This window comes from Pinus tabuliformis, chromosome J (assembly GCF_031772625.1).
Source record: "Pinus tabuliformis cultivar Carrire ecotype Pingquan chromosome J, CPIR1, whole genome shotgun sequence".
NCBI lineage: Eukaryota > Viridiplantae > Streptophyta > Pinopsida > Pinales > Pinaceae > Pinus > Pinus tabuliformis.
This window is the reverse complement of record NC_142295.1, coordinates 252,915,504-252,937,301: the sequence shown is the minus strand read 5'-3', so window position 1 is coordinate 252,937,301 and position 21,798 is coordinate 252,915,504.

The following is a 21,798-nucleotide window of genomic DNA, read 5'->3' as shown; positions in this document are numbered from 1 at the left end:
TCCTTCATGTAGATGAAACTAGTCTATTGTTACTTAAAGGTGAGCTACTTGAACGAATTATTCATTACCAATCATATAAAATTATCAAATAATACCTTTAATTGAATTTTTTTCCATTGAAATGCTAATTTTTTTGTCTTTGTTAAAAATATAGCAGTTTAACTATTTTATAAGAATTCTAGGCATTAAAATAGTGAAAAATATGAAAACAAGTAACCATAATGCTAAAACCCTTATGGGAAAATTTTAAGAACATTGGTAGGAAAACTATATCACAAGACCATAATGCAACTTGTTGTGTCTTGTCATAATCAATTATTAAAAAGGTCATGAGAAAACATTGTTTGCTAATAAATGCATCCCATCTCATTAAGTGCAATTCCAAAACCCTTTGAAAGTTGTCTATATAGGAAATATCCTCGACAAATCTTGGAAAAAAAATAAATTGGGCCTTCATTGTTATATTACCTCATTTTAATATGAAATTAATTGGAGCAGTTAAGGGACTTGTTCAGAATTTCAATATGAGAATAGTAGACCTTATTATAACCAAAACTATGTAAGATTTGCTATTAGTGTTGATTTTATTGATGAAATAGAACTAGATGTAGTTTCCCTTAATTTATGTGGAGTGGTGTTTGGATGTCCCCACATGTACATGCAAGATGCAATCTTCATGCAAAGAAAAAAGTAATATTGGCTCATTAAGGATTGTTATAGCGTCTTTCAACACTCCTATAGACCAAATGCCCTTGTACGTCTTGGGCATCTCCCTTTCCACTTGTATATTTGAATTGATCAGGTCAGTTGTTTGGATTCATCGTTTCTAATGAAGGGATTAGAGTTGATCGCTTCAAGGTTAAGGAAATACTTTAGTTGCCTCCCCGGTATAACATATGTCAACTTCAATGTATCCAAGATAAAGCCAATTTTCGCAAAGATTCATCATTAATTACTCTAATAGAATAAAAATATTTATGCATATTTCAAAGAAAGGAGTTCCATTCATTTAGGATCAATTTTCTCTACGGTAGTTTGATGTTTTGAAAAAAGCACTAATCTCTTCTCCTCTAATTTGTCCACTTGATAATAGCAGAGACTTCCTTTTGTATCTTGATTTAGTAGAATATACCATGGGTATGGTTATCGTTCAAGAATGCCATGCCCTTAAAAGGCATGTGATTTACTATCTAAGTTATGGCTTAGTCAATCGTGAACTATGATATTCCCATGTTGATAAATTGGCCTTAGCAAGAGTGCATGTTGTTGAGTGGCTTCATCATTATATCTGGTTAAACAAAACCATCGTAATGGCTTATGTCAATCCTTTTCAATTTTTTTTCATTAGGAAAGTAATTGGGGAAAATAAAATAAATGGATTGTGATCTTGCAGGAATTTGACCTTGAATATGTTTCAAAAAAATCAAAGAATTCCTTAGTTTTCACAAAATTGATTTCAGAACTTCCTTGTGAAGGAGATTCTAGTTATGAATAATATTTTCCTAATGAAGACACTTTTCTAGTCTCCTCACAATATTGTTTATATGGGGACATCAAATTATATCTCTAGACTTCGAAGTTTCCTTAGTCTCTTTCTAAGGATTATCATCAGAAATTGCGTCACCTCGCTAGGAATTATCTTATTATTGGTGATACTCTATATCATCACGGGGTTGAATCAATGTTAAGATGTTGTTTGACCTTAGAAGAGGTTGAGTCAATTATAAATGATTGTCACAATGGAGCTTGTTGCGATCATCTATCTAGGTTGGAAACAACTCAGAATATTTTATGTGTAGGGTATTTTTGGCCTTCAATTTTCAAATATTGTACCGAAGTGGTCAAAAAATTCAACCTTTTACAAGTATATACACGAAAAATGCACAGTAATTCAGCTCTGCTTTTCCCTATCATCACTGTCAGTTTGTTTACTAAGTGGGGAATATATTTTATGACATGTCACCGGGTTTCGACCAAGGGATATAAGTAGATTATCATAGTGGTTGACTAATTTAAAAAATGGGTTGAAGTTATGCCTACTTTCAATAACGATGGTGAGATAGTAGCACTTTTCCTTTTTAATAAAGTGATCTGACATTTTGGTATCCCTAAATATATTGTCGCTAGCCATGCAAGTCATTTTTAGAATAAGATGATGTCTGAATTGACTTCAAAGTTGGGATTTAGGCAAGATAATTTGTGTCATTATTATCCTCAGGCTGATGAGAATGTTGAAGTCATTAATAAATCCATCAAAATGATCCTGAAAAGGACTATCAATCAAGCTACTTCTAATTAATGCATCATCCTTCATCCTTCTTTATGGGAAATTGAACATCTGTTAAGACTGCCACAAGATTTACTCCTTTTTAGTTAGTATGCAGTGTGGAATTGATTCTTCCCATTGAATGTTAGATTCCACCCCTTAAGTTGGGAATCCAAATTCTTCTTGACACCTCAAGATTAAAATAACATCGTGTTCACTTAGAACACCTTGATGAGTAGCATCGAGATGCTACTACAATGAATGAGGCTAATAAGAAGAGGATTAAGGAATAATATGATAAGTCTGTGTGCCTTAGGGTTTTCCCTGAAAGTGACCTTGTCTTGCTTGATCACCAAGATGAAGGCATCTTTGGGGTAGGAAAATTCAAACCTATGTGGTACAGTCCATATATTGTTAAACATGTCTTGAAGAAAGTTTCTTGTGATTTAGTTGATTTCGAAGGGAATGTGTTGTCGGAGCCCAAAAATGGGCTCTGTATCAAGAAGTATTAGTCTTGGGCTCTTGTCAAAGCATATTGTTTGTTTTTTAAATACTGTATATAGCTTTATGTTCTATCTATGCATTTTTTTATGATGATGGTGATGAGGATCTTTATTTCCAAACTAGTGATGTGTTTGATTTAGAATTGGAACTCAACTTTTTGTGTCATTTGTTCATAGAAGACAACGATGTAATCATCTACATTTAAACTTCCTATGGCCTTACCTTTCAAATTCACTACTTCTCCTCTCCTAGAGAGCCCTCTAATAAAATATATATCTTCCACTTCAATCTGTAAGGGCATTGAATCAATGAAAAATAACCATTGTTCAGGATCCCAATAATTGATCAACATGTTCAACAATCTTGTTTGAGCCCTCATATTTTGCATCATGAAAATTTTAATAAATCCACATTTTTTTAGAGCATCTAGTGATTATGGGTCTTCCAAAACCAACTTATCTCTTTGATTGGGTTCGCTATCATGCCATTCAATTTCCATCCTACAAGATTAGACAAATTCAACTGTTAAATTCAACTTTTAAAATTTTTATTCTGCACATATTTGATTTTAATTATAGATAGTCAAGTATATACATGTTTTTCCTGTTGTAAACTCACATATAGGGTGTTGTATACATGACACGATAATCGACAACCTGCGTATACATAGATTCAATTTGAAAATTAATTTAAAACAAGTTTGAACCTAATCTACCTGCTTCAAAATCCAATTAAAGTAAATAGAATTTTACTATGGGTTACCTTGAGCTCTTGGTTTCCAATTTCGTTGGGTATATTTCTCGAATTTTCTTGCCCAAGTTTCTTGAGAAAGACCACTTATCAACACTTGCAAAGGTAACAATGAAAATGGTGAGTTCAAAGTTTGTTTTTATATCAATGAAACTCATACCATTTTTCTATAGTTCTAAAAAAAATTATTTAATTTAATTTTTATGAATCTTTTACCTTGATTGAAGCGTTGGCAAAGGCTTTTTCCAGGATATTGAAGACCTATTTTTCATGTTCTCCTATTGTTTCGATTCCACAATCATTGACCTATTGTGGCAGGTATTGTCCTCTAATTGGCATATAGGTTAGGACCATTTTTCGTTGCATTTTGCATCTTGACCTCATTCTGCAATACTTATCCACCACTTGTTATGAATTTTAAACCATTCTCACTCACGTATTTTTAAAGTTGTAACATAGCTGTAGAGCCTTCCTTTCATGGGATTCCTAGTTAGAACCTCACTAACACATGTTTCCCATCCTATAAATCTTGTATAGGCTCAAGAGCCCTCTTCATTCCCATCACGACTTTCTGTTGAAGCCTCATAATTCTTCCTTTCTTTTTTTATGACTTTATACCCTAGAAGCTCTTATTTGTTCAATTGTAGTATTGCATTGCATAGCGACCACTTGCACCCCTTTTTTCCTTAAGTCTACTTCATTTGAATATTGTATAAGCCACTTTTAACCATTACTTTTCTATAATATGAAGCCATGCATTCATTACCCTTTGCAACTTGAAACCCCATTTACCTTGGAAGGAACACTCCCTAAGTGTTAATGATCAACATCCATAACCCTGCATTGATCATAAGAATGTTCCACTCTCAGGAACTAGTTCACTTGCTTTTGACACTTCTTACCTCCACTATACTATAGGAATTCTTTTATTATTTTTCAGACTTTATAATATGAAAAAGATAAAAGAAATTAAAAATAAAATAAAAAGAGTCGGAATGGGACAAAATATTCATCATTATTAGTAGCAGGAGTTGGTTGTGTCTACCTTGAACAAAGAAATTAAAAAATATGAGTCTTCCCTCCATTAGGTTGGGACTTATCTTGAATTTAAGGGAAACCAAACCCTTGTTTTAGATTCTGTACTCATCCAGTTGGCTACTCTTCCAATCATATGGAGAGTTTGTTGATGCCTCCTACATCATAAACTTAGACAAAGTTCATTTTATTATTCCTTAAAATTTGCAAAGTGTTATTATTTTGGTTAAGGTATGTTAGAATATGTTTAGACCATTCTACAATGTCTCTTGGCTCATTTTTATTGCCCATACCCATCTTGATAAGTTAGTATTAGAATTACATCAAATATTTCGTCCTTTACTTGTGTCAGTTAAGAAGGTCCCCATTGAGTTCTTACTGAAGGGTGTATTGTTATCGACTCCAGAAAATTTCTCTTGAGGGTACACCTAGAGTTGCACCCTAACCCTATTTACATCATTGATAGGTGACCTTGTGATCAACATGTTGAAAATAATACTGAGAGGGGGGGTGAATCAGTATTATCAAGTTCTTTTAACAAATATTCCTTATTTACACTTTGAATTATTTTTGCATATCAGTACCATAAAATAATGAGCATGAACAAGAAAAACAGATAGTCACACCAAAGAACACCAGATATAAGGTGGAAACCCAATGTGGGTGAAAACCACCTGTTGCAATATATATCTATCTTCTTTCAAATTAGAAACTCCTGTTACAATGATTTTGTACTAGTGCAATCCTTTACCAGTACGCGGGCTGCAACCTGCAGAGAGCTACAACTCTCTCTCGTTTTCCAGTCTCTCCTCGAAGGGAGCTACAACCCACTACTTCTTTTCTTTCAAGGACCACTTTTCATAAATTTTCAAACTGGATCCAACAACAACATTGAAGCTCATAATCAAACAACCTTCTGAATCACCCAATCACCAGATCCATACATATACAATGATATTATGAGAGTTATCAACTAGATCTAGTACATAAAGATAAGTCATTAATCATGCTGTTATATGAACTCAATACCAGTAACCAAACATCAGTTATGCACCCAAAACCCTGCAGAATAGTCAAAGGAAAAATTTTAAGTAGGGATCGCAACTTCACTGGTATAGATCTGCGGATATCTGTACTACCTCTGCACCTGCACCTTCTGAGGCGCCGTGACCACTGCACCTGCGCCTTCTGTGGCGCCTCCGCACTACGCCTTCTGTGGCGCCTCTGCACTGCGCCTTCTATGGCGCCTCTGGACTGCGCCTTCTGTCGCGACTCCGCACTGCGCCTTTTGTGGTGCCTCTGTGGCGTCTCTGCACTACGTCTTTTGTGGCGCCTCCGCACTGCGCCTTCTGTGGCGCCTCCGCACTGCGCCTTCTGTGGCGCCTCTGTGGCGTCTCTGCACTGCGCCTTCTGTGGCACCTCCGCACTGCGGCTTCTGTGGCGCCTCCGCACTGCGCCTTCTGTGGCGCCTCTATGGCGTCTCCGCACTATGCCTTCTGTGGCGCCTCTGCACTACCCCTTCTGTGGCACCTCTGTGGCGCCTCTGTGGCATCTCTGCACTGTGCCTTCTGTGGTGCCTCCGCACTTCCGTAGCTGCAGCGCTCGAGAGATCACCCTTCACAGATTCGCTTTCAACTTCCCTTTCATAGATCAAACTTTTAAAACAATAACCCAATATTTCAGATCTTAAGATATTCGATTTGCAAGAATGAATTAGCCAAGTGATCTCCTTTGCTTTATATACGCAAGCTTCTTCCTAAAATCATGGATCAATACCATAGATAACAAATACAAGGGGCCCAGAAAAATGGGGCTCAATAATACCAAGGACTAACCACCATGGACCAAATGTAAGTTCTCCAACATATACACACTTTTGACGAGGTACCATGGTCCAAAACCATAGGTTCAAATACCAAGGACTAACTACCATGGACCAAAGGTAAGTTCTTCAACATGAAAGTGCGTGAACTTTTTCTCTACATGAAATAAACTTTTCTCTACATGAAATAAACTTTTCTCTGCATAAAAGTGCGTGAACTTTTCTCTACATGAAATAAACTTTTCTCTGCATATAAGTGCGTGAACTTTTCTCTACATAGAATAAGCTTTTCTCTGCATATAAGTGCGTGAACTTTTCTGCACTATAATTTATCATCTGAGATGAGTGGGTTGCCATAAAGTACAACATATGTATCATAAAGCCATACGAGAATCATAATGCCAACAATCTCCCCCTTTGGACTTGATGGCAACCTCAAAATCTTTAGCTCATTATCCCCCTTTGACATCAAGGGCAAAGGGTTATGCTCCCCCTGAATATGAACCAGATCTTTAAAGAAGAAACATAATCCACCAAACACCATAAATGACCATGAAAGAGATAGAGACATATTGCAGTAATATTCAGATCAGCATCCATGATCGCCTTCTATACATCCTCCATAATGCCAACAATGCATTATAAGCTCCCCCTGAACCAGTGCTATTTGATCTTCAACCAATCCGCAACCCAGCACATGTACGCATATTCCCATACAACCAACAATCAGAAGAGATTCAACAACAAGATGATGCATCAACAAGCCCCAGCTTTTGCCTGAGGTATTCAAAAGTCTCCCTGGGCAATGGTTTGGTGAGTATATCAGCAACTTGTTCCTTAGAAGGAACATACTCCAACTTGACCTTCTGTTCAAGCACTTGTTCCTGAAGAAAATGATACTTGATTGGTATGTGCTTGGTTTTTGAATGCATGACTGGGTTCTTTGAGATGCTGATTGCACTTGTGTTATCACATAAGATGGAGATAGGTGGTGTACAAGTGATTTGAAAATCCTGCAAGGTCTGCATCATCTAAAGGAGTTGAGTGCAGCAAGATGCAGCAACAACATATTCTGCTTCAGCTGTAGATAAGGCAATCAAACTCTGTTTCTTGCTGAACCAAGATACTAGTCTGGAACCCATAAAGAATGCGCCACCACTTGTGCTCTTCCTGTCATACATGCTTCCGGCCCAATCGGCATCTGTATAAGCATGAAGTGTGAGATTTGTATCTCTAGGATACCATAAACCATAATTTTGAGTCCCTTGAAGATATTTGAAAATTATCTTCACTGTTTGAAGATGAGTCTCCTTCGGATTTGCCTGAAATCTTCCAACTATTCCAACTGCATGCATGATATCTAGTCGGGTACCTGTCAGATAAAGTAGACTTCCAATCATAGATCTATAGGTTGGTTGATGTACTGTTGCAGATTCATCATTTGCACTGAGGCTACATCCTGTGACCATGGGTGTACATACTGGTTTTGCATCTTCCATGCCATATTTCTTCAAAATCTGTTTGAGATACTTGGTTTGAGACAAAAGGATTCCTCCTTCCTTTTGTTGGATTTGCAAACCAAGGAAATATGTCAGTTCTCCCAGCAAGGACATTTCAAATTCTTTCTGCATGACCAAGGCAAAGCTTTGACTCATAGCTTCTTCATTGCTGCCAAAGATAATTTCATCTACATACACAACAAGTATTAGCAATTTGTCATTTTCAACTTTTATATAAAGATTGCTATCTGCTGATCCTTTTAAAAACCTTGTTGATGAAGATATTTGTCCAAACAATAGTACCAAGCCCTTGGAGCTTGTTTGAGACCATAGAGAGCCTTTTTCAATCTGCATAGAAGATTTGGATCATTTCCAAGAATGAAACCATCTGGCTACTCAATATATACTTCTTATTCTAAGTCTCCATTCAGAAAGGCTGATTTCACGTCCATTTGAAATACTTTGAAGTTTTGAAAGCTTGAGAGAGCAAGGAACATTCGGATGGCCTCAAGTCTTGCAAGAGGAGCAAAGGTTTCTTCAAAATCTATTCCTTCTTGCTGCGCATACCCTTTAGAAAAAAGTCTGGCCTTGTTTCTAATTACTTCTCCATTTTCATTCAATTTATTTTTGAAGACCCATTTTGTTCCTATAACATTCTTATCTTTTTGTCTAGGAACCAACTCCCAAGTGTTGTTCTTTTCGATCTGGTCAAGTTCTTCATCCATTGCTTTGACCCAACATTCATCTTTGCATGCCTCTTTCACATTTTGTGGTTCAGTGGAAGAGAGTAATGCCAAATAGCTTGAAGCTTCTGCAATTGTTCTTCTTGTTTCTAGACCTGCTTCTTTCTGCCCCACAATCTGACATTCTGGATGATTCTTCTGAACATATCTGGATGGAGTCTTCTCTTCTATTCTTGTCTGCTCCTCTGGTTCTTCTTGAGGTTCTTCTTCTTCATCATTCTATCTTTGAGGGTAGCTTTCATATTCTTCGATGTCTTCATGATGTACTTGCCTAGGAATGTATCCCTTCTCATCAACCACTACATCAATGCTGTCAACAATTCTACCAAGTCTTTTATTGTAGCACTTGTATGCTTTGCTATGTGGAGAATAACCAACAAGAATGCCTTCATCTACTCTAGGTTCAAGTTTTCCAAGTTTCTCATCAGTGTTCTTAATATAACATTTGCTCCCAAAGATTTTGAATTGCTTCACCGAAGGAGTCTCACCACACCAGAGCTCATGAGGGGTTTGAGTGCTGTTAACACGGACATTTTTTTTGTTGAGAATAACAACCGAAGCATGTGCAGCTTCACCCCAGAAAGTTGCGGGAGTAACCAAATCATCAAGCATAGCACGAGCCATTTGTTGGACTGTTATGTTCATTCTTTCCACAACTCCATTTTGCTAAGGAGTTCTAGCTGTAGAGAATTCTCTTCTTATCCCATGTTCTTCACAGAAATAAAAAAATTCATTCGAGGTAAACTCCCCACCTCTGTCAGATCTGAGGCACTTAATTTTGTATCCTGATTCATTTTCAACCAAGGCTTTGAAGGATTTGAATTTTTCAAATGCTTCATCTTTGTGCTTCATTAGTCCTATCCAGACAAACCTGGAGAAATCGTCAATGAATAATATCAAGTATTCTTCTCCTCGAGGTGTTCTTTTTCTGAATGGACCACATGTATCTGTATGTACTAGCTGAAGAGGCATGCTAGTTGATCCTTCCTTCTATGGAAAATTAGTTCTGGTTTTCTTTCCAAACTGACATGATTTTCATATGGTGTTGTCTGGAATTTTGATATCTGGAAGATCGCGAACTGCCTGATATTTGCATGCTTTCCTTATTTGTGAAAAGCTTAGATGCCCCAACCTCCGATGCCATAGCCAGTGTTCATCATCCTTGCTTAGATAGCATTGTTGTTGTCCTTATTCAAATACGTATAGATTATTTGGAGTTCTTTTACCTTTGATCACCATTTTACCTGTATCAAGATCACGAACAAGACATCCATTTGTTCTAAATATCACCTCGGTGCCTTGATCACACATCTGGCTGACACTTAGAAGATTATGTTTCAATCCATTAACATACAAAACATTTCCAGCCTTGACTTTTCTTTTAACTGAGCAGTGCCTTTTCCTTTTATAGTTGCAGGAGTATCATTTCCAAAAGAAACTTTCTTTCCCTTTTCTAGAGCAGAATATGACTCAAGTTTTTCTTTATCACCTGTCATATGCTTCGAACATCCACTGTCAATGTACCATAGATTTTCCTGTCCCTCTGCATAGAATGCTATCCCACATATTTCTGTTTGTGGTTCCTTTATTCTCCATGTTTTGGTGTTTGAGGCTTGTTCCTTTGTCTGCTGAAACCTGCTCATGCATTCAGAATCTTCATGACCAAAGTTATTGCAAATAGAACATTCAACTTCATTTTCAAGAGCCGAAAAGTTGTTATAGGTCCTTTTTGTAATCCCGATCATACTTCTTTGTTTTTGAGCTTCTCTAGACATGATTGTTTTATATGCAACACATTGAGCTGCTTTGTGACCAAAGTTATGGCAATAGAAACATTGTCCATTGAAGAAATTTCTGCGGTTATCAAATCTACTGGCCAAATGATTGTAATTTCTATTGTCATCCATTCTTGAACTAAATTGAGAAGATTTTACCTGTGGCTGGTTGTAGCTTGTGTTCACCCTTAAAACGGATTGCCCTTGATAGTCTCTGTTTGCAATTCGACCCTGCCTTGCCTGATGGTCTTCATTGTGCTTTTGCTCATTCCTTCTCGCTGCATCAAGATAACTTTTTGAAGTGGTTGCTTGAGAAGTTTCTCCATTATAGCCTAGACCTGTCTTGTTTAGTGGAGAACGTTGTACATTGATAATCTCATCCAAAGTTTCAGATCCTTTCACAAACTTAAGATTAATAGCTTTTGTTTTCTCAATCTCTTTTCTAAGACCAACAATTTCACCTTCTAATTTTTCAAGATGTTTTTCCTTTTCATCAATTTGAAATTGTAGAGTATCAATGATCATATTCTTTTCTTCTATACATCTCTTGAGTCTAGTAATTTCTTCAAAAAGGCTATCCACGTCTATAGCATCCATATAATCATCATCTTCAAATGCCATTAACAGTTTATAGTCATTACCATGTTCATCTTCAGCACTAATCGATAGACCATCACTATCTTCATGAGTGTAGTAACTTTTCTTGTTTTCACTCTGTTTCTTGTTCCATCTAGTAGGTTCCTTTCCTTTATCCTTATAAGGACATTTTGCAGCATAATGACCTACTCTTCCACAAGAAAAACATTTAAAAGGTAACTTACCTCTGAACCTTCCAGAACCCCTTTGAAGATTTCTGACAAAATTTGATTCTTCTTCTTCTTCTTCTGGCATGTGACTTGCTTCATAGTAATCTCCTTTGCCTGAAGCCTTGAAAGTTGCTTCTCTTCTATCTGATGGACCTCCCTTTCTCATTTCATAAGCAGTTAGAATTCCATGTAGTTGAGACATGGTGAGAGTTTGTAGATTTTCTTTTTCCTCTATAGCGGACACTTTAGATTCAAACTTGGGGGACAAGGATCTTAGGACTTTTTCAACCACAATAGCCTCTTTTATTTCTTCACCGAAGTTTTTCATGCAGTTAACAATTTCATCTACCCTAAGGAAATAGTTAGCCACACTTTCATCATTATACATTCTGAGATTCTCATACTGAATCCTGAAAGTTTGAAGTTTAGCACGCTTTACCTGTTCGTCTCCTTCATAGCTCGTGACAATTTTGTCCCATATTTCTTTTGCGGATTTATAGTGCATTACCTTCACGAATTCCGATTGGGATAAGCATCCCAATAGAGTATTGACTGCTTTCACATTTGTTTCATATTTCTTCTTCTCGTCCGAATCTGTAGGAGTAGCTGAAGGAAACGTGTAGCCTGTCTCTATGATATCCCAAACTTCTGTACCAAGAGATTGAAGATAGGTAGTAACTCTTATCTTGCAATAATTGAAGTTCGTCCCATCAAAAATTGGTGGCCTGATTGATGCTTCTCTCTCATGGTTGCTCATGATGAATGATCTACCTTCAAGCGATCAAGCTTCTCTGAAGGACCTGCTCTGATACCAATTGTTGAAAATAATACTTAGAGGGGGGGGTGAATCAGTATTATCAAGTTCTTTTAACAAATCTTCCTTATTTACACTTTGAATTATTTTTGCATATCAGTACCATAAAATAATGAGCATGAACAAGAAAAACAGATAGTCACACCAAAGAACACCAGATATAAGGTGGAAACCCAATGTGGGTGAAAACCACCTGCGGCAATATGTCTCTATCTTCTTTCAAATTAGAAACTCCTGTTACAATGATTTTGTACTGGTGCAGTCCTTTACCAGTACGCAGGCTGCAACCTGCAGAGAGCTACAACTCTCTCTCGTTTTCCAGTCTCTCCTGGAAGGGAGCTACAACCCCCTACTTCTTTTCTTTCAAGGACCACTTTTCATAAATTTTCAAACTGGATCCAACAACAACATTGAAGCTCATAATCAAACAACCTTCTGAATCACCCAATCACTAGATCCATACATATACAATGATATTATGAGAGTTATCAACCAGATCTAGTACATAAAGATAAGTCATTAATCATGTTGTTATCTAAACTCAATACCAGTAACCAAACATCAGTTCTGCACCCAAAACCCTGCAAAATAGTCAAAGGCAGTTAAAACAAATTTTAAGAAGGGATCGCAACTTCACTGGTATAGATCTGCAGATATCTATACTACCTCCGCACTTGCGCCTTCTGTGGCGCCGCGACCACTGCACCTACGCCTTCTGTGGCGCCTCCGCACTGCGCCTTCTGTGGCACCTCTGCACTGCGCCTTCTGTGGCGCCTCTGCACTGTGCCTTCTGTGGCGCCTCCGCACTGCGCCTTCTGTGACGCCTCTATGGCGTCTCCAGACTACGTCTTCTATGGCGCCTCCGCATTGCGCCTTCTGTGGCGCCTCCGCACTGCGCCTTCTGTGGCGCCTCCACACTGCGCCTTCTGTGGCGCCTCCACACTGCGCCTTCTGTGGCGCCTCTGTGGCATCTCCGCACTGCGCCTTCTGTGGCGCCTCCGCACTGCGCCTTCTATGGCGCCTCTATGGCGTCTCCGCACTGCGCCTTCTGTGGCGTCTCTGCACTGCGCCTTCTGTGGCGCCTCTGTGGCATCTCCACACTGCGCCTTCTGTGGTGCCTCCGCACTTCCGCAGCTGCAGCGCTCCAGAGATCACCCTTCACAGATTCGCTTTCAACTTCCCTTTCATAGATCAAACTTTTAAAACAATAACCCAATATTTCATATCTTAAGATATTCGATTTGCAAGAATGAATTAGCCAAGTGATCTCCTTTGCTTTATATAGGCAAGCTTCTTCCTAAAATCATGGATCAATACCATAGATAACCAATACAAGGGGCCCAAAAACATGGGGCTCAATAATACCAAGGACTAACCACCATGGACCAAAGGTAAGTTCTCCAACATACACACACTTTTGACGAGGTACCATGGTCCAAAACCATAGGTTCAAATACCAAGGACTAACTACCGTGGACCAAAGGTAAGTTCTCCAACATGAAAGTGCGTGAACTTTTTCTCTACATGAAATAAACTTTTCTCTACATGAAATAAAATTTTCTCTGCATAAAAGTGTGTGAACTTTTCTCTACATGAAATAAGCTTTTCGCTGCATATAAGTGCGTGAACTTTTCTCTACATAGAATAAGCTTTTCTCTGCATATAAGTGCGTGAACTTTTCTGCACTATAATTTATCATCTGAGATGAGTGGGTTGCCATCAAGTACAACATATGTATCATAAAGCCATACCAGAATCATAATGCCAACACAACATCGATCAATATCATGGGTCTCTGACTGAGTGGTTCCCTTTTATTCAACATCATCTTACATTGTCACACATATGGATTCGTGTAGTACCATGGTTTCCATTTGACCCTACTAGTGGATTCCTCACCTTTGTGTCAAATTTCATTACTTATTTGTTCAAAGATTTCTTTCATGCAATAGATACATCTTGTCCACACTGGAAATGTACTTGGTGGTGGTTAATTCATCTTTGTTCATCCGAGTCCTTCCAAATTATTGGCTTGTGTGTTACTCTTGCACTGGTTGATGTGGGATTCCTCAATGCCTTCTTTGCAACATATATTTTCCCATCGACTCCAATCCATTGATCTGGGAATAAGTTCTAGAGTTATTTTACGGTACCATAGGGTTTTCAATCACTAGAGGAATACTCCTTTTTTATCGACAGTGAGAATACAAAAATGCCTCGTGATTGATCTGTTATTTCAAGTGTTCGATTTCAACACATTTAACTTGTTAGATTGTATTTGGGTACCTTGACACTCATTATCATTATTTGTCAGCTGTGTCATGTTTTTTAATGGTATACATCAATGATCAGTGATCAAATGATTTCTCACATGGTCAAATTCATATGTGGTCAGTGAAGACCTTGGGTTGTGTCAGCATCTTAGTTCACTTGACAATTCCTCCAGTTTTCTGTTAGTGACATCCTCCAACTTTATATGTTGCACACTCTTTCAACAACATCCTATATGTTGGAATCCAAGTAGTATGTAGCACCACTACTCTGTTTGCATGGCTTGGTACTTTTGAGGGGATTAGTTATACAACATATCTTTTACGAATATCCTCCTATATGATGTTGAGACATAGATTCACTTTGTTTTATAATGGCGATTATCTGATTTCCCATTATGTATTCTTCTTATCACTATTACAGTTATGTATACATCATGGATCCACTTTATACTTGATCAATGGACATGCTTTATTATCTCTAAGCATGGGTATGCCTACCTCAAACATGAGATTCCTTTCTAACTCCTTCCTCGGGTATTTGATGGAATGGAATCTGGTGATTTCCTCTTGAGTTTTTCAGAAGACTCCTCTCTTACACTTAATTTATTTCATCCATTCGTCCCCTTATGAACTCATAGATTAAGGTTCATCTATTATAGCATATTCTAGCATTCATGTAGACCATATTCTCTTGTATGGCATGCGCAACTCCCTTTTTTCTTCTAGACTTGACTTGATATTAATAAAATATTTTTCGAAATCCATATGAAACTTTTCCCTCTACAAAAATGCATAAATACACAGTTCCCATGAACTATATCCACGTGCAACATTTTAAAATTTCAAAAAAAAAATAAAAGGCTATTTTTTGGGAAAGTTTATGAGTTTTACTAAAATCCCACCTATAGGATCCCATGGCCTAACTGAAATAAAAAAATTTCCCCAAATCAAGTATGCATTTTCTTGTGCCTCCTACACTCCCAATCTATAGGAAACCCTTATTTCCTTGTAGAGATGTTCAATTCTCTTATCTAGCATCTCCTTTGAGTTTATTTTAGAGGAAGTGTATGTTGGCTCAGGCTAGACAGATCCGAACGAAGGTTTTGTTAGTACCTTTGGCTTTGATTAGGTCGAAGATTTCATGTACTTGTTGTTATTAATTAATAAATAAGCTCATTTATTCTTTCTAAAATATGTTTTCATCTTATGAATTTGAACTTATCTATTATTTATGTTGATCTAACATATCTATATGTATGTACTTTGAATTCTATTATATGTCTATGATTTTGTAATTGATTTACAGGTCTCCACATTTTGGAGCAAGTAGAGGGTTTGGAAGCTACAATATATACCTCAAACATAGGACCATTGGGTACGTATCTTATCCAAACATTTGTGAAAGCAAATGTTTGACATGCTTGCATGTGTGTTATTTATGTTTTCCTATTCCGCTTTGTTGGGGCTTTCAACCCTAGTTCTTAAGAATCTCTCCTAGCGATAAGGATGGAAAATCATTCACCATCAATGTGCACAAAGGCAAGTCAAATATTGTGTTGGTAACTGGAAACCAAGCCAAGTAATTGATAAATTCTAGCAATAAATTTGTTTTATTATTTTTAAGAGGAAAAGGAATCCCTAGAGGGTTGTATTATTAAATAGAAACAATAACTAGAAGAGTTTCTACAAGAATATAAGATGTTTTCTAGGAGCCTAAAAGGGTTACCACCCAAGAGGGAAGTGGAGGATGAGATCCAGCTATTATTGGATTCCCCATTGTCAAACATTGGGTTGTAGAGATAATATTTTATATAAGTAAGTGAGGTGCAGAAACATTTGTAACAACTACTAGAATAGAGTGCCATTTGATTGATTACATCACCATGTGGATCACCCATAATCATAGTGCCAAAAAAGGATAGGTATTTGAAGATGTGTATATATTATAGAGCATGAAACAAAATTACACTCAAGAACATGTACCCCCTTCCTAGAATAGATAACCTACTCGATCAGTTCTAGCTAGAAAAATATTTTACCAAGCTAAGCTTAAAGTCTGGATATCACTAGTTTCAAGTTAGAGAAGAATATACCTATAAGGCAATATTCAAAACCAAGAAAGGTTGTATAAGTGGCTAATCATGTCAAATGGCCTATGAAATGCACCAACTACATTTATGAGGGTAATGAATGATATATTGTGCCCTTTTATAGATTCATTTTTTATTGTCTATTTGGATGATATATTGGTATACAATGATACCTAGTATGAGAAAATATATGATTTGAGACATGTGTGGGAGAAATTAAATAAGAAACAACTACAAGAAAATCTCAAGAAGTGTGATTTTACACAACAATGTTTGTTGTATCTGGGGTTTATGATATGTAGTGGAGAGTTGAAGATAGATCCTGCACAGATGGAGTTTAACATGGAATCACCAATGCCTAATAATTTTTTTAGGTTAGGATATTTATTGGGATAAAACAATACATGAGGAAATGCATAGCCTTGTTTTTCATGATAGTGACACCACTGTACACCATAAAGAAAAGTGGAAAGAGTTTCAAATGGGTAAAGGGTTAGTAGAGGGCCTTTGAGGAGTTAAAGAAGAAGATCAATCAAGCAACAATTCTAGCATTAGTGATCTTGTAACAACCCTGTAGGTTTTAACCCTGCACATAAATTACCTGCATATGAATTCTAAAAGCTGAACATAAACAATGGTGAGAGAATAAAACATAAAATAGATATACAAAAATATTTTCCCCTAGATCCCAAAACTGGGACTACTAGATTGATTTTTTCATTATATTCATTTCAATTTTACAATACATATATATACATGTCCAAGCATCCATAAACCCAAATCCATAACCCAAATCCATTAGCCCTGGATTAGAACATAACCATAGTTCCCTTGATCGTATCTACAAAATACCAAGGGAAGAAAAGCATCATGCCTAAACCATGCGTGAAAACCACGCACAAAACCATAGGTGCGTCCACCCACCTAATATAGGTTCCAAAGAAAAATTCCCGGAGGCGCTGCCCTAGACCACATAGAGGGGTGCTACTAGCACCCTTTAACCCCCCTTCTTCACTACGGGGGTTAGTAGTGGAAAGAATATAACACACACCCAACATTCTCCCACTTATTGTTTTCTTTCCAGAGGGAGTCATAGGAGAGCTTAGTCATTGGTTCAAACCTACAATGCCTATTTTTTCTCTACACTAAGAGAACTTCTTAGTGCTCACAGACTTTTTCAATGTGTTTTCAATATTCTTCAAAGTGTCCACCTCTACCAGAAACACCTTTTTCCCTTCAACCATATCCCTCACAAAGTGATACTGAACATCAATGTTCTTTGTCTTTGAATGATTAGCAAGGTTCTTTTCCAAGAAAAATACACTTTTGCTGCCACAACATATCCTTATAGCTCGTTGTACTAACCCCATATTTGAACACAATTTCTTCAACTAAACTAGTTCATTGCTTGCATGAGTGGTTACCATGCATTCTGCCTCTGTAGTTGAAAGTGCCACTACAGACTATTTCTTATTCGTCCAACTAACTGGACTTGCAAATATTTTAAACACATACTCACTTGTAGATCTTCTCTTATCCATATCTCTAGCCTAGTCTACATCAAAAAAGCCATGAATGTCCAAAACTCTGTCCAATCTTGGTCTTCCTTGGTAGCACATACCATAATCACTAGTTCCATGCAAATACCTAAAAACCCGCTTCACTGTTGTCCAATGCTCCTTCCATGGTTTTGACATAAACTTGCTCAATACTCCCACTACATGTGAAATGCCTGGTCTAGTACAAACCATTGCGTACATCAAGCTATTGAATGCACTTGCATATGGAACACGAGACATGTTGTCTTCCTCTTCTTGTGTCTTGGGACACTATTTTGCAGATAACTTTACACCTACAGGAATATGAAGCTCCATTAGTTTACTATCGTGCATATTAAACCTTTGCTATATTGTCTTGACATACTTCCTCTAGTTTAACCAGAGCTTCCTCTTTGCCTGATCTCATTCAATTTCCATGCCCAATATATAGTTTGTAGCATGAATATCTTTCATGTCAAATTTGGAGGACATTTGTGTCTTTAATTTGTGGATAATTTCTTTGTTATTTTCAATCAACAACATATCATCCACTTACAAGGCCAAATAAATAACACAATCACCAATTAGTTTAAAATACGCACAATGATCTACTTTGCTTCTGGTGAAGCCAATTCCTTGTATATATGTATCAAATTTCTTATACCGCATCCTTGGTGATTATTTTAACCATAAAAAGACTTTTTTAACTTGCATATCAGTTCTTTCTTACACTTCACCACAAAGTGTTCAGGTTGCGTCATGTAGATCTCTTCTTCCAGATCCTCATGAAGAAATATTGTCTTCACATCCATCTATGCTACCTCAAAATCAAAAGGAGTAGCAACATATAAAAGAAATCTAATAGAAACTACCTTGGCAATAGGAGAAGAAATATCACCAAAATCAATTCTCGACACCTAGGAATAACATGTTTCTATCAATCGAGCTTCATATTTTTCCACCTTTCCTTTTGCATTCATCTTCTACTTAAACACCCATTTTCTTCTGATGGGTTTCCTTCCAGGAGAAAACAACACTAGATCCCAAGCCTCATTTTTTTGCAAAGATGTATTTTCATCAACGATGGCCTCTTTTCATATTTTTACATCCTCTGAATATACCGCTTCCCTGATAGTTCTAGGATCATCATCATTAATAGATAAAGGAAGATTTGAATAGTAAGTAGTTGGACCATACCTTTCTAGTTGCCTTATTTCTCGAGATGATCTTCTTAGAGATCGAGTTTGTGGGTGTTCATCTTCTGATTCCTCTTTTGTTGTAGAGTCTAATTCTTCCACCTTTAGCTCAAACTCTATCTTCCCATGTTCCTTTGGTAGGAGTTTATGTTTAATAACATATTTCAGCTCTCTAAAAACCACATCTCAATTATACACAACCTTCCTTATTTATGGGTTCCAAAGCTTATAACCTTTTAAACCATCCTTATACCCAATAAAGATGCACGTTTCAGATTTACTCTCTAACTTGGTTCTTTTTGCCTTTGGAACATGTACATATGCATCACATCGAAATAACCTTAGATGTGAAAGAGTGGGTTTCTTACTAGTCCATACCTCTCATGGAGTCTTATCCTCAAACATTGATGATGGTGATCTATTGATCAGGTAACATGCAATATCCACTGCCTCTACCCAAAATTCCTATCCTAACCCGACATCATTGAGCATGCTTCTTTCCTTTTCCACCAACGTCTTGTTCATTATTTCTGCAACTCCATTTTCTAAGGTGTGTATGGAGTAGTCTTTTATCCTACTATACCACACTTCATACATAACTCTTCAAATTCCTTCTTGCAAAACTCTCCACGGTTATCTTTTCTTAGCACCTTTATCTTCTTCTTTGTCTGAATTCCACCATAGCCTTAAATTCTTTAAGCCTTCCAAAGACTTCATATTTATTGTTGAGGAAATATATCCATGTAGTCCTTGAGAAGTCATTTATAAATGATACATAGTAGACAAACCTACCCAGTGATGGAACCGACATAGGTCCAAACACATCACTATGCACAAGCTCTAATATTTGTTTCACTCTCTTAGCACTAGAGGGGAAACTCACTTGATTCTGCTTCCCATATACACAATTTTCATAGAAATCAAAATCCAAAGAGAAATTAGACATACCTTCTACCATACCATTACCATGAAGTATTCAAATGCCCTTCTCCCCAATATGTCCTATCATTTGATGCCATAGCATGGTATTTTCTCTAGAGGCCACTAGATTTCTTGCTCTGCTTTCAAGAACCACATAACTGTTGCACCCATCAATAACAGTGCTACCCTGAAGCTTGTACAAAGTTCCAAACTAAACTCCTTGCATCAATACCAGTGCTCCCTGAACCATCTTGCAAGTATATTTCTCGAACACTATTTTTACACCTACATCATATAGCTTGCTTACAAAAATCAGATTTATGACCAAAGCAGGAATATGAAGAACAACCAAAAGTGCTCTAGTCCTTCCACCTTGAAACTTCAACTTGAATTTTCCATGAATGATGATTCTAGCCTTCCTATCATCCCCTGAGAAGACATCATCACCATCATATTTATCATACTCCCAAAACGACTCCCTGTGGGGAGTGAAGTGAAAGGATGCATTTGAATAAATCAACCATGCCTCATGATATACATGTGTACTCGAAGAGGAAGCCCAGTACACATCCCCACCTTCAGCTGAGGTGGTTTTCACCTATGCAGAAGGGGCATAACCAGATCTGTTTCCTTTCTCATGAGTTTTAGATCTACAGTCCTTTTTGAAGTGCCCTTCCTTTCTACATTTCCAACACACCTTTATATGTTTTCCTCGAGATTTAGATCTCCCTCTAGGTTTAGATCTCCCACTTGAGGATTTATTTTTGTTTCTTTTCTAGGACTGTACTTGTATAGGCAAGGAATTACCATTTTGGTCCTCCGTATTTTCTGTTTCATCTCTTTAGACAACAAAGATGAGACAATTTCATCAAACTGTAAGGTAGTCACATTGCTACCTATTGCAACAACAAGACTATCACACGAATCTGGTAGAGAACACAACAAACTGATGCACATATCTTCATCTAATTTTTTTATATCAATAGATAAAATCTTGCTTACCATAATATTCAAGGCATTTACATGCTCTGTCACTGAGTTTCCATCCTTCATCCTCAGGTTATAAAACTTTTTCCATAGGAACAATTTCTTCACCGGAGACTTAGATTGGTACGAATTCCCTAACTTGTCCCACAAAGTCTTCACCAAAGCTTCCCCTCATACATTCAACAATACTAAATCTAGGATACACAATAGTATTGTGCTCCTTTCTTTCTGATCCAACTTCGGCTAGTCTTCAGCTGACATTGTCATTAGTTTAGTACCCATATCTACCACAATCCATTGTTCATTATCTACCAGCAGATCCTCCATCTTGAGTTTCCACAACTCAAAAATCCAACCATTAAATTTCATGATCTCTATCTTTCTACTTCTTTCCATCTTCTTTCACCACAAGAATCGATCCCATAGATCTCCCACTCAACAGGTTCTACCGGAGGCTAGATAAAAACCCCTCAGCAACAAAGGCATCCCCTTGAAGCCAAATACCAAATGTAGGCTTCAACTCCATACATAAATTACCTACATACGAATTCTAAAAATAAAAAATAAACAATGGCGAGAGCATAAAATGTAAAACAAGTATACACAAAGATTTTCCCCTGGATCCCAAATCTAGGACTACCAGATTGATTTTTTCATTATATTCCTTTCAAGGTTACAATACATATATATACATGTCTAATCATCCATAAACCTTAATCAATTAACCCTGAATTAGAACATAACCATAGTTCCGTTGACCGAATCTATAAAATACCATG